Raw genomic sequence first — 14,890 nt, forward strand, 5'->3', positions numbered from 1 at the left:
ATCTTTTGCAGGGCTGGATGAGTGGCAACAAATTCTTTAAATTTCTGTTTGCTCTATGAAAGGTCTTTATTTCACCTTCATTCACAAATGAGAGCTTTGCAGGATATAATATTCTGGGCTGGCAGTTTTTCTCTCTAGCACCCGGGATATGTCTCACCATTCCCTCCTATCCTGTAGGGTTTCTGATGAGAAGTCTGCTGTGAGTCTGATTGGAGATCCTCTGAGATTATTCTGACATTTCTCTCTTGCACATTTTAGGATCTTTTCTTTATGTTTCACTGTGGTAAGTTTAATTACAACATGTCACGGTGAGGATCTCTTTTGGTTATGGTTACTAGGGGTTCTGTGAGCTTCCTGTACTAGGATGTTTCTGTCCTCCAAACCTGGAAAGTTCTCTGCTAGTATCTCACTAAGAAGGCCTTCTAATCCTTTCTCTCTCTCCATGCCTTCAGGAACTCCTAGAACTTGAATGTTGGTTTTTTTAATAGTATCCTGTAGATTCCCAACAATATTTTTTAGATTTCTAATTTCCTCTTCTTTTCTTGGTTTGACTGTATACTTTCCTGTGCTCTGTCTTCTAAGTCTGATATTCTCTCTTCTTTCTAAATGACTCTGTTTTTAAGACTCTCTAATGTGTTTGCCATTTGATCTATTGAGTTCTTCATTTCATTTTGATTTCTCTTCACTATCACACTTTCCTGTTCTACTAGTTTCTGCGTTTCATTTTGATTCCTCCTTAAGATTTCATTTTCAAAAAAGAGATTTTCTATCCTGTCCAGTAAGGATTTCTGTAGTTCAAGAATTTGTTTTTGAAAACTTCTAAATGTTCTTATCACAAATTTTTTGAAATCCATATCTTGCATTTCTTCTATCTCATCGTCTTCATCATCTTGGTTTGGTGTGTCTTGTTCATTTGGGGGCATCATAATGTCTTCCTTGATCTTGTTCCCTTGGTTTCTGTGTTTGTTGCCTGGCATTGTGGAGATATTCTTTGAATTCTTCTTCCCTCGCTGTTGTGTTTATTTCTTGTTATACTATGACTGTGTTAAGTGGACTTTCTGCTTTTGGAGGAGCCTTAGAGGCTTGAGGCTTGAGATGGGTGTGGCCAGAGAGCTTTGCTCGGTTCTTCAGGGTTAAGGGTGTGCCAAAGGTGACACACTTAGGTTAGGCATGGCATATTTCTCTCTCTCTATCTCTATCTCTCTTTATTTATTTATTTATTTTTTTGATTCAGGAGGGAAGTAATACCACCCAGCTGGGTGGAATTGATGGCAGTCAGCTTCCGATCTCTGGCTTCTGTGGGTATATCATTCGTCTGCTTTTTCACCAGGACCACACAAAGAATCTGTGCTGCCCTCCATATGGGCTCAAATTCTCCTGCAGTCTCCCACCGGGTTGCCAAAGTTACCAAATTGTAGCATCTCTGGAGAGTATTCATGTGAACTCTGTGAGTTCTCTTGCCCACCATCTCTTTTTTCACTGCCTCAGTTCATTGGCTCCACCCTTTCACTAAGTCCTAACCTCCAGTTATTTCACCCCCCACCCCCAGAGTCAGTTTTTTTCTGTTTGGGGGCAGGCACAGCTCTGAGGTTGCACACAGCCCTGAGTTTGCACACATTTACGTATGTCCAAAATGGCTCTTGCTTTTTGACTCCTGCTCGCCTTTGTGAGGTGGGCGGAAAGAGACCATACTGGTCCTTTTTTTTTCCCTCTCTCCTGTAGTTAGTCTGGTGAACTTTCCCCAGCGGGGCTTCAAGCCAGTTTCCCCGCTGATATCTCAGGTTACAGAGCTCACCTCCCCTTCCAGCACAGATGCATAGAATTCGCTGTGTGGATTCAGAGCTATGGGCATCCTTGCTCTCCCCACAGGCTGTCCATGTCACATCCACTAGATCCGGAAGAGTTTCCTCTGCATTTTTTTCCCAAGCCTTTCTCTGAGATTACCATAATATTATTAACCTATCTTTTCCTGGATTATCAGTGTGCATCCTCTCTATTCTGCCATCTTTACCCTGAGTTTTTAAGAGCATTCAAGTGAGGAATGTCAGTCTTCTGTAATTTTAAGCTGTGTCAGTTTTTGGTCTCTGCCTAGACCTGGCATTAAAATTTCTTGATAATTCATTGTCAAATTTCATTTTAGGAGCTAGAGATTTGCCACTAGTCATTGACAATGGATAGAATTCCTAAATTACCATTGTTCTACATTAAAATTTTGAATTCTGAAAGAAGCAGATTTCACCATTAGGAAAATACAATTAGGCAAAAATTTAAAGATCATGTTTCAAGAGATAACATGAAAGCCACAATATTTTTAAAAGAGATTAAAGCCATAAAGTAATCTCTTTGACCACATGAAATTAATTTAGAAATCATTTTATAAGAAACAAAAATAGTCTTCAATATTTAAAAATGAGATAATTGTATTCCTAAATAATCTGTGAGAGAAGAAAATAACAAGAGAAATTATAAAATAAATTCAACAAATTGTACCGCAATGGTATTTTAGATAGAGGTATAGTCATCTAACCTTCTCTCTAATCCCGCCTTTGAGATAGGATCTAAGGCACTTTCGATATGAGCTGGCCCTAGAAACTTATCCCAGAGAACTTAGCATTGTTAGGAACAATGAAAAAGTCACAGAGTCAAAAGATAGTTCAGTCACCATACACCCTAAATTTAATGTGCATTGGTTTCTAAATAAATAACAGTTCATATTTTATGATAGAAGGATATGCTTATGAATTTAAAATAACATGGGCAGCAAATGTTAAGAGGAACAATAAAATTGAAAATTTTTGTATATGAAAGACTCATAAAAGAGTGAAAAAGACACCAATTTGATGGGAAAATGTTTGGAAATCATATTGCCCAGAAGATTACTATTGGCAATATATGATACATAAGAAAATCCTACAAATAAAAATTAGTAAACACTGATTCCAAAATGAAGAAAGAAATAGACATTTCTATGAAGAATATATCCAAATGGCTAATACCACACAAAATTCTCAATATTACTTATCATTTGGTGAATGCAAATGACACAGTATAATACCATTTCATATCCATTGCCATGTCCATTATAAAAAAGTGCACACAATATTAGAGAAAGAGAAATTATCATGAATTACTCTTGTATATTTATGGCTAACAGCACTGAAGGCCTGCAATAGCTGTTCATCTTCTCAGAAAGTTCAGTGACAGTATTGGGCATCACAAAGAAAGAAATAGGGAGTGTAGGATTGCTCCAATAGTCTCTGACTTCTTTTAAAGGTGTCAAAATCTAGTAGATCCTGAGGGACCCAACCTGATGACACTACCTAATCTCACTCACCTTTTAAAGGCTCTAACTCTGAACACCATTGTAAGATTAAATTTCCACCTTCTTAATTCCTCAAATAGGGAATTGTTCCCAACAAATCATATGCAAAACATATCAATGCACTATGAATTATTAGAGAACTTTACTAAAAATATCTTGAAGTATGGACTAACTGTGAAGGAATACTGCTACATAAAATATGTCATTACATAGTGACAAATATTTTGTGATTTTCCTTATATGAGGTTAACAGATGAGACAAATTCATAGAGCTATAAAATAGTGAAGTGACTGGAGGGGGACAGAGATTTAGTGCTTGAGGAACACAAAGTTTTACCTGGGGAAAATAAAAAAAAATATTTAAATGGATGGTGTTGATTAAAGCAAAAGAATGCCTATACACTTAATGACCACAAAATGTATATTTTAAAATGTCAAATGGTAGGTTTTACATTATGTCATATAAAATATTTGATTTTAACAAACTACAAACCAGAGTGCTCATCCATAATCTTTTGCTATGATAGATGCATGCAGAGACATAGAAATTCCGTCAGCTTGTTTAGTCTCCAAATGCCTACAAACAGCAAGGTTGGGCCAGGTTTATTCTAGGTGCCTAAAATTCAATCTGGATCTCTTGAGTTGTTGGCAGAGACTCAAATACTGAGTTATCACCTACTGTCTCCTAGAGTCTGCATTAATGGAAAGCTGGAATTGGTAGCAGATTCAGAACTTTAACACACACAATCTATTTGGAATTTAGGTGATGTCAGAAGCATAATTTTCAAAATTATTATTTGTTTTCATTTTGACTAAAAGGCAGAGAGACAATCTTCCACCTTCCAATTCATTATCCAAAAATCACTTCCTCCAAAATTAGGCAAATATATTTCAACTTGATTTATTCACCCATTTGGGAGGTAGAGATTCAAATATTTATCCATCATCTGCTGCCTCCCAGGATGCACAAGAGCATGAACTGGAGGAAAAGAAGAATAGTGGGGATCAAATCAAGAACTCTGATACAGTATGTGGGCATCCCAACTGGCAACTTAAACTTTCGTGACACAGACTACCACTGAAGAGGCATCTTAGTCATGAGGACAGTGTTCAACACAAATAAAAATTATCAGAATCAAGTTATATGTATCCTTTATTTATGAATCTTTCTTTTGACTTTGGTTCACATGGACCTCCTACATACTGACTTCTTTCCTCCACTGACTCCTACACCTGTCACTCGATCTCAGGAAGAAATAAAAGCTCAGCACTGAGCTAATATATATTTTCAGAGATTTGTCAGAATTGACATTTCCCATTTTTAAAATGAAAATTATATTAATTACATTCTATCTTACAAATATCAAGAGAACAGTTTTAATGTAGTTCATAGACAATTCCATGAATACAATGATACATATGTTTTCTTACTCATTTACAGGTTTTAGATATTACAATGAATATTTAAAAGAAAAAAGACAAAGTAGCTGGATTTGAAACCGGATGAATTTAGACATGAAAAAGTGGAAGGAAACTAGAAAAAAATCCAATTTTGATGATTTGGCCAAATCTAGCTCATAGCTTATATATGTAAATTCAGAAATTGATAATATGGTTTTCATTTTAGACGTGTTTAGCCTGAAATGCAAATTGGATAGCTATAAAGAAGTATTCAACACAGAATAGCAACTATGTTCAGAAAACTGTGGGAGAGGCTATCTTGGAGGGAAGTATGGGCATCATAACTGATAGGGTCAGATCTGTAAAGAAGAACTAAATGATGGGATAAATGGGAGAATGTATGGAATATTTGGATGGGTTATGTTAAGAAGAAAATAGAATAATAGAAGAATAATGACAAGAAATCATCACAGAACTCATGATAGAAATATTCAGAAGAACAGGTAGAGTAGTTGGAAAAAAAATAGAGGCAGGTATTTAAGTTTAAAACCAGTTAAAATCCTATATTTTTGTTTCAAAGTACCTAATTTGACTCCTAGCTTTCATTCCTGATTCCAGGTTTTTGGTGATATAGGTGTGAGGCAATCATGATGATTCAAGTAATTGAGCTTTTCCACCCATTTTGGAATATAGGACTATAGATAGGCCGGTCTCTTGGCTTCAGCCTTGGATCTGCCTGGGCTACTAGGTATTTGGGAGGAATGAATCTGTTTATAAGTAATTTTTTTCTTTTGTGTTTCCTTTTGAAAGATTTATTTTATTTATTTAGAAGGCAGTCTTGAGAGAGAGTAGGGGAGAGAAAGGAAGAGAGAGAGAGAGAAGGAAGGAAGGAAGGAAGGAAGGAAGGAAGGAAGGAAGGAAGGAAGGAAGGAAAGAAGGAAGAGATATCTTTTATCCAATGGTTAACTCCCCAAATAGCCTCAATTGTCAGGGCTGGGTCACACTGAAGTCAGGATCAAGGAGCATCATCATGGTATCCTAAGTGGGTTTCAGTGACCCAAACACTTGGGACACCTTCCTCTGCTTCCCAAGGTGCATTAGCAGGGATTTGAATTTGAAGTGAAGGAGACAGAACTTGTACCAGCCTAAATATGGAATGTCAGCATTGTAGGTGGTGGGTTAATCAATTATGACGCAATGCTGCCCCTGCTTTTTTTCTTTCTTAGCCTACCTCGAATTCTCTGTGTTTTTCTATTTGTCAAATACAGAATTTATTTTTATTTGGAAAACTATTTATGAATGGAAAAACGAGAAAATAATCCTATCATTGAGTAACTTTATATTATTGATGAATAATTTAATTGAAACTGCTTTGAGCACTATAAAGTGCAAATGAAGAATGCAATGATTTTCTGTATGATGTAACTTTGGAAAGTCTGCAAGACAACATGAATCTATATACAGGCTGGGAGAAATCTCTGCAGAGCTGTTTAAGGACATGCCATGGGAGCTGGCTTTGTGGCTTAATAGGTTATGCCAACAGCTGCAATGCTATAATCTCATATGGATTATGGTTTGAGTCTCAGCAACCTGGCAACTCCATTTCCAATCCAAATTTCTGCTAATTGCCAGGGATTGCAAGGGAATATGGCCCAAGGCCTTGAGTGGGAAACCTAGATGAACCTCCTATCTCCTGGCTTTCACCTTGCTCAATCCTGGCCATTGTGAGTATTTGGGGAGTGAACCAGCTGATGGAAGATTCTCATATTCATTCTCTCTCACCTTCCTTTATCTTTGTAACTATGACTTGAAAATAAACCAATAAACCCTAAACACACACACACACACACACACACACACAAACAGAGACTGTAGCAGATTCTGTTCTCTGCATGTTCCTGGCCCTGCCCATGAATCCCATACAGCTATTCAGCCTCCAAAATGTTATTAGGACCCACACTATTGTAACCATTCACACACAGAAAACTATTTAGTAATTTTTTTCAGCACTAGTCAATACTTTCCACTGTGAAATTATGTGTTTATGGGGCTGGTGCTGTGGCACAGTGGGTTAAACCCTGGCCTGAGAGCCGGCATCCCATATGGGCAACGGTTCTAGTCCTGGCTGCTCCTCTTCCAATCCAGCTCTCTGCTATGGCCTGCAATAGCAGTAGAAGATGATCCAAGTCCTTGGGCCCCTGCATCTGCATGGGAGACCAGGAAGAAGCTCCTGGCTCCTGGCTTTGGATCAGTGCAGTTCTGGCTGTTGTGGCCATCTGGGGAGTGAACCAGCAGATGGAAGACCTCTCTGTCTCTACCTCTCTCAGTAACTCTATCTTTCAAATAAATGAAAAGTAAATCTTTAAAAAAATACTGTGCTTATTTCAAGGTTGGTACTAAACCCAATACACTGTATCATATATAGGACCAATAAAGACAATTTCAGACTTCAAATCACACAATGATTTACGAGACTCTATGTTCCAATCTGATTCATGTAACAAATACATCAATGTTATAGCATCACAAAGACTGGGAACAAATTTGCTATAAGTTTTGATAAATCTAATGTCTTATAATCATGGCAATTTTACCCTATCACATATTTATTTCCCCATTTTAATGAAAAACCTGCTAAAGCTGCTATATCACAATGTAAAACAGACATGAACAACTTACTAGAGAACATGGGGAAACCCTGAAAGACATTGGCAAAAACATTTGGTTCTCTCATACACATGAAGTTCTGGGCTCCTGACATGGGCCTGTCCAAGCCTAGGCCACTGGAGTCATTATGGTGTAAATTGGTGAATGGAGAGCTTTATGTCTTTCCTGCTCTCTCATTGTCACTCTGGCTTTTAAATTAGTAAGTATTTAAAAATAATTTTATAAATTCTATTTCAGTAAAGGCCCATTGAGCTTCTCAAACTGTGATGCCATTTTCTTAGAGTTAGTGAGAGAGAGAGAGAGAGAGAGAGAGAGAGAGAAAGGTTCTCCTTCTGGTGTTTCACCCCCCAAATGACCACTATGGCTGGAGCTACGCTGATCTGAAGCCAGGAGCCAGGTGCCCTTTCATGGTCTCCCACATAGGTGCAGGTGCCCAAGCACTCCACTGCCTTCCCAGGCCACAGCACAGAGCTGAACTGAAAGAGGAGCAATCGGGACTAGAACCCAACAGCCATATGGGATGCCAGCGCAGCAGGTGTAGGATTAGTCAGTGAGCCACAGTGCCAGCCCATAATTATATTTCTAATTGTCACATGGTAATGACCTATTTGTTAAAAAGAATTAAACTTGATCAAATATCTCCTATAAATGGCCCAACTTATTATTTATGTGATTTGGAGGCCTTGAAGAAACTAAGAATATGTTATAATATACATTTATTTTAAATCCAGTAATGCTCACTCCCATGTTCACTAAAATGGTAATATTGCATGTGTTGAGAAAATACACTTGATGATAAATTTTAAGATATTTGCAATATTATATATGCTTATTAAAGAGCAGAAAATGAACAGTTTTTCACTGTGTGGATTATTAGAGGACAATTTTGAGAAAATAAGAAACATTAATTAAAAATTTTGTTTCATTGTTGTTGGATATATACTTTTGGAGTTTATCTTTCCTAAGTACTAGTTTTGAGGTACACTACTTTAAAATATTCAATGCATTTGATAAATATTCCTATATTGGCTGGTGCCATGGCTCACTAGGCTAATCCTCTGCCTGCAGCAATGGCACCCTAGGTTCTAGTCCAATTTGGGGTGCAGGATTCTGTCCCGGTTGCTCCTCTTCCAGTCCAGGTCTCTGCTGTGGCTCGGGAAGGCAGTGAAGGATGGTCCAAGTGCTTGGGCCCTGCAACCACATGGGAGACCAGGAGGAAGTACCTGTCTCCTCGTTTCAGATTGGCGCATTACACCAGCCACTGTGCCACCCATAGCGGCCATTTGGGGGGAGTGAACCAAGGGAAGGAAGACCTTTCTCTCTGTCTCTCTCTCTCTCACTGTCTAACTATGCCTGTCAAAAAAATTTCCATATTGGCTGTTCAGTAGGATTACAAAATACAGTTTTTATATTGCTTTACTTCTTATACTTCAGTGTTCATATATTAGAAACTACAAATATTGAATAACAAATATATGCCTCATATCATTCTTTGCTTATATGTTGCCATTAGACAATTCACCAGCTATGTATTGTTATATTGATTTTTTCTATATACACCCATCATTTTCATGATAGTATGTGTATGTGTATATGGCCCAAAGCAGCTCTCTCTAAAATTTATTTCATAAATTTGTAACCATCCATGTGATCCTATTTGGAGAAAGACCTCTAAACATGTAATTAACAGCAAATGATATTATAATTGTGAAGCTCTCATTCAAACTGAGCTATGATCCTATAAAAAGGAATATACCTGGACAGAGGAAATCTCATGTAAGGATACAGCAAAGTGGTGGCAGTGTGATAGTTAGAGAGGCCTCAGGAGAAACTGTACCTGCTATTACCTTGCACTTAAATTTCATTATCTAGAACTACAAGAAAAAAAGGTGCTGATTCAAACAACACATTCTATAGTATTGGGTTGTTCTCTGCTCTTCAAATCAATATTGCAATATAAGCTCTGGGCAAAACAAATACACAGGGGAAGGTAATAAAGGACACAGAAATAGGAAAGAAAAAATTCAAATTATTTATATTTCCAGATGACTTAATTCTATTGATGAAGAAGTGCAATGAGTTCACCAAGAGGCTATTACATCTGGTAAATGGCATTGGCAGACTTGCAGGATGCAAAGTAAACACAAAAAATTAGAAGCAATTTTATATATCTATACTAGTGTGAACCCATTTAAAAAGAAAGTATAGGAGAAATTAAATTCATAATAAGAAAATAAAATAGCCTAGAATAAATTTGATTTTTGATATGAAATACCTCTACGACAAAATTTACAAAATCATGATAAAAGAAATTGAAGTAAAAAAAACCTCTTGTGTTCACGGCTTGAAGTAATTCCAAGTATTTCCATAGTACCCAAATCAATTTACAGATACGTTATGATTGCCATCAAATTTCAAAGGAATTATTCACATATCTAGAAAAACAAACCTTAACTTCATATATTCATGTGGATTAAAAAAAATCCCAAATAGACAAAGCAATATTGAGAAACAAAACAAGTCTGGAGGCACAACACATGAATTCAATATATACTACAGAGGCAATGCAATCACTGGCATAAAAACTGATGCATAGACCAGAGTAAGAAAATAGAGGCTTCCAGAAAGAAATGATGATATTTACAGATCATGGACCTTTGACAAGGTAATAAAAATGAACTTGAAAAGTAAATGCAAATAGTAAATTGTCCAGAGGAAATTGGATGTCCATCTGGACATGACAAAACCTAGATAACCTCCACTAGTATCTGATACAAAATCAACTGATAGTTAGTCAAGGATCTAAATGTAAGAGCAGAAACTCACAACAATATAGGGAAAACTATAGGACATGGGCATAGGCAATGGTTTTTAGAGATCACCAAACAAAATGTAATACAAGCAAAAATAGAGTAATCTTATATCCAACTAAGAAGATAATGCATAACAATGCAAACAATCATCAAGGTGAAGATAAAACCATGGACTGCTTTCTCGGCGTCTATTGAGATAATCATATGGTTTTTCTTCTGCAGTCTGTTAATGTGGTGTATCACATTGATTGTTTGGGATTGCATCAAATTGAGAAGTTTCTGTACTGCAAAATAAACAGTCAGGAGAGTGAAGAGACAACCGACAGAATGGGAAAATATATTTGCAAACTATACAACTGATAAAGGGTTAAAAACCAGAATCTACAAAGAAATCAAGAAACTCCACAACATCAAAACAAACAACCCACTTAAGAGATGGGCCAAGGACCTCAATAGACATTTTACAAAAGAGGAAATCCAAATGGCCAACAGACACATGAAAAAAATGTTCAAGATCACTAGCAATCAGGGAAATGCAAATCAAAACCACAATGAGGTTCCACCTCACCCCAGGAAGAATGGCTCACATTCAGAAATCTACCAACAACAGATGCTGGAGAGGATGTGGGGGAAAAGGGACACTAACCCACTGTTGGTGGGAATGCAAACTGGTTCAGCCACTATGGAAGTCAGTCTGGAGATTCCTCAGAAACCTGAATATAACCCTACCATTCAACCCAGCCATCCCACTCCTTGGAATTTACCCAAAGGAAATGAAATTGGCAAACAAACAAGCTGTCTGCACATTAATGTTTATTGCAGCTCAATTCACAATAGCTAAGACCTGGAACCAACCCAAATGCCCATCAACAGTAGACTGGATAAAGAAATGATGGGACATGTACTCTATAGAATACTATACAGCAATCAAAAACAACAAAATCTGGTCATTTGCAACAAGATGGAGGAATTTGGAAAACATCATGCTGAGTGAATTAAGCCAAAGGGACAAATATCATATGTTCTCCCTGATCGGCGACAACTAATTGAGCACCAAAGGGGAAACTTGTTGAAGTGAAATGGACAATATGAGAAACAGTGACTTGATCAGCTCTTGTCCTGACGGTTGATGTACAATGTAATACTTTATCCATTTTAGTAAATCTTTACTTAATGTATGCTAAACTGATCTTCTGTATAAAAAGAGAATCGAAATGAATCTTGATGTGAATGGAAGGGGAGAGGGAGTCGGAAACGGGAAGGTTGCGGGTGGGAGGGACGTTATAGGGGGGGAAGCCATTGTAATCCATAAGCTGTACTTTGGACATTTATATTCATTAAATAAAAGTTAAAAAATTAAAAATTAAAAAAAATAAATTAAAATAGTAGCTGGAGGATCCTTTTCCCTGTGCATTGTAGCATTTCAAATGAGCAATTAATAAATATGACATAAAAATAATACAAACAGAAAGAAAGCCATAATGAATATGATACACTCTATACCAAATATATCAATAATCATGTTAAATGTTTTTATCTAAATATGCCAATTAAAATAAATTTATATAGTTAAATTTAAACCTAGAGCCATCTTTATGCTGTCTATAGGAGAACCACTGTGATGTATATACACTTGGAGGGGAATTAAATTCATTTTGGTCAAAGAACAAATCTCATTTGCATAGCAGGGATAAGTTCACGTAGGCTACTGTGTAACATGATAACAATAGTCGATTACAATAGGGTCTACTATAAAAATACTTAAGACATTAGGTTTTAAGTATTTTCATTATGTAAAATAGGTATATGATATAATAAATATGGTAATTGTCTTGATTTATATATTTCTAAAAATCATTCTAACTTAATATACATATATACAGATTCCACAAGTAAAGTAAAATGAAGATATAAACTAATTATATCAAAAATATGCAGAAACATAGTCCATTATAACACCAGCACAATGCAGCCTGTAAAAGCAATATGCATTGTAGGTTAATTAGGATTTATGTAAAAAATTACAAGGATGGCCTGCACTGTGGCTCACAAGGCTAATCCTCCACCTGCGGCACTGGCACACTGGGTTCTAGTCCCAGTTGGGGTGCCAGACTCTGTCCCAATTGCTCCTCTTCCAGTCCAGGTCTCTGCTGTGAACCAGGAAGGCAGTTGAGGATGGCCCAAGTGCTTGGGCTCCTGCATCCACATAGGAGACCAGGAGGAAGCACCTGGCTCCTGGCTTTGGATCTACACAGTGCAATGGCCGCAGCGGACATTTTGGGCGTGAGCCAACGTAAGGAGGACCTGTCTCTCTGTCTCTCTCTCTCACTGTCTAACCCTGCCTCTCAAAAAAAAAATTACAAGGTTTACATAGTGAGAGGAACAGGCAGTTCTCTATGTGGATATAACAGTGCTTCATATCAGTGTTCCTAAATAGACCATCAAAATATATTAGAAAAATGCTTACAAAACTGCAAAGACAGACCACTATCTTTTTTTTTTTTTGACAGGCAGAGTGGACAGTGAGAGAGAGAGAGACAGAGAGAAAGGTTTCCTTTGCCGTTGGTTCACCCTCCAATGGCCGCCGCGGCCGGCGTGCTGCGGCCAGCGCACCGCGCTGATCCGATGGCAGGAGCCAGGTACTTATCCTGGTCTCCCATGGGGTGCAGGGCCCAAGTACTTGGGCCATACTCCACTGCACTCCCTGGCCACAGCAGAGAGCTGACCTGGAAGAGGGGCAACCGGGACAGAATCCAGCGCCCGGACCGGGACTAGAACCCGGTGTGCGGCGCCACAAGGCGGAGGATTAGCCTAGTGAGCCGTGGCGCCGGCTAAGACAGACCACTATTAATCAGTACAAAATACAATGGTATAAATGCCCAACCGGGGTTAATAAATAGTTATTAATATGTCATTGTGCAGATATGTCAGCTAAAATTTGATGGAGAAAATAAATAAATAATTCCAAATGTCACAAAATCACAAAAATAGTATATATGGATAAAAAGATAGACAATTAATTCACCCATACTACCAATGTTTCCTACAAAATCAGAGTTTATTCATGATCTATAACTGACAGCATTTTTCTGTAACATCAAAAAATATTGACCAAGAATTTGCACATGAGGAACACAAACCAGGAAAGATATTGTCACAAATATCAAACACAAAGCAAGAAAAACTCGTGGGTTAGAGAAACAGAATGTAAGCTATCGAAAACACCAAAAAGAACCAGGCATGGTCTTTGTTGAGACACAGGGAGAAGAGATTGGGAAAACACCTGAACTGACCAAGGCCCATTTATTTTAATGGGTACTGACTCTATGGATGTTAACATTCTTACTCAAATTTAGCAGAAAACAATGTCAACACTTCTCTTTCCTTTCAGTTTCTATCATTGGATAATCAGGTTTCTATGCAAGAATATAAATGTCTAAAATTGAAATCACGGCACATAATATCTAAATATGTGGGTGAACTGTAATTAAAAGGCAACACATTTCTACAAAGACATGAAAAACAAAAACTAGTTCTGGGAAGCAGCTTGTTAACCCCACAATTCACAATGGAACTCAAACTCAGAAATTTACCCAAGTTTGCACACACTGGGGAAATTCTGAGGAGATGAAGACTAAGAGGTTTTACTCCAAGGTTCTGAGTGAGGCACACCTCAGCAGCCAGAAAATTTAATTAATTTACTGACTCTGTGATATTTTGTTATTAGCAACAAGAAAACTGACCCAGAACCCTAGGAAGGGCTGTGCTGAGAGGAGAGTTGTGAACTGGAGATCTGGTTTCTCAGCTTAGGGAAATCAGACCACATATGAAAGTTGAATTCCCCATGGGGATTCTCTTGCTCTCACTACACTATTTGGAAAGCTGTGTGTTGCAGTTGATTTCTAAACAATGTTGCAGTGGATTCGTTTCTGAGAAGAGGAGCGTGGTGGGGGCAAGAGGCAAGGAGTCACCACACAGACCCTGGGAGTCAGGTGAAAGCAGGCTTGAGGCAAGCAGCCCGCAGACTCATTTATTTCAGTTGGTACAACATCTTATATAGCCAAGACCAGCCAATCCAGTCAAGGGGCAATCTATGCCCCAACCAATCACAGCCCATTGCCAGGAAGTTTCCAATGCCATCCAATCACAGCCTATTGCCAGGCAGGCTCCATTGCCAGGTGGGATTCAAAACCACCCAATCATAGCCTGTTGCCAGGCAGGCTCCATTGCTAGGTGAGATTCAAAGCCATCCAATCACAGCCTGTTGCCAGGCAGGCTCCATTGCCAGGTGGGTTTCAAAGCCATTCCTGAGTAACTGATGCTCATTTGCCAGCGGCCACCTTGGCATGGCCTTCTCGTTCCACCACAGCTGTAAGGTTCCAGGGTTCACACAAACTCACTTCATTTAGAGACAGGAGAGGACACCAGGGTCCTGGCTACTGACCCAGTTCACATCCTGTGGGCCACAAGTTACTGGTCTCAGACACTCAACACTTTCCGGCTTTCAAGGAGTTCCAGGGTCCTCCTGAAGCCTCTTCTGATGAGGGAAGTTCACAGAGCAGCAGTGGCTAAAACACCTGAAACCTTGCTCAGCAACAAACCCAGAAAGCCTTGTAATGGGATGTCAGAAAAGAAGACCCTGAGTGGTTCAGCAGCAATGCCCTAGAGTGCCTTATTTTGTGAGTGG

Source organism: Oryctolagus cuniculus, chromosome 20, assembly GCF_964237555.1.
Source record: "Oryctolagus cuniculus chromosome 20, mOryCun1.1, whole genome shotgun sequence".
NCBI classification, from domain to species: Eukaryota; Metazoa; Chordata; class Mammalia; order Lagomorpha; family Leporidae; genus Oryctolagus; species Oryctolagus cuniculus.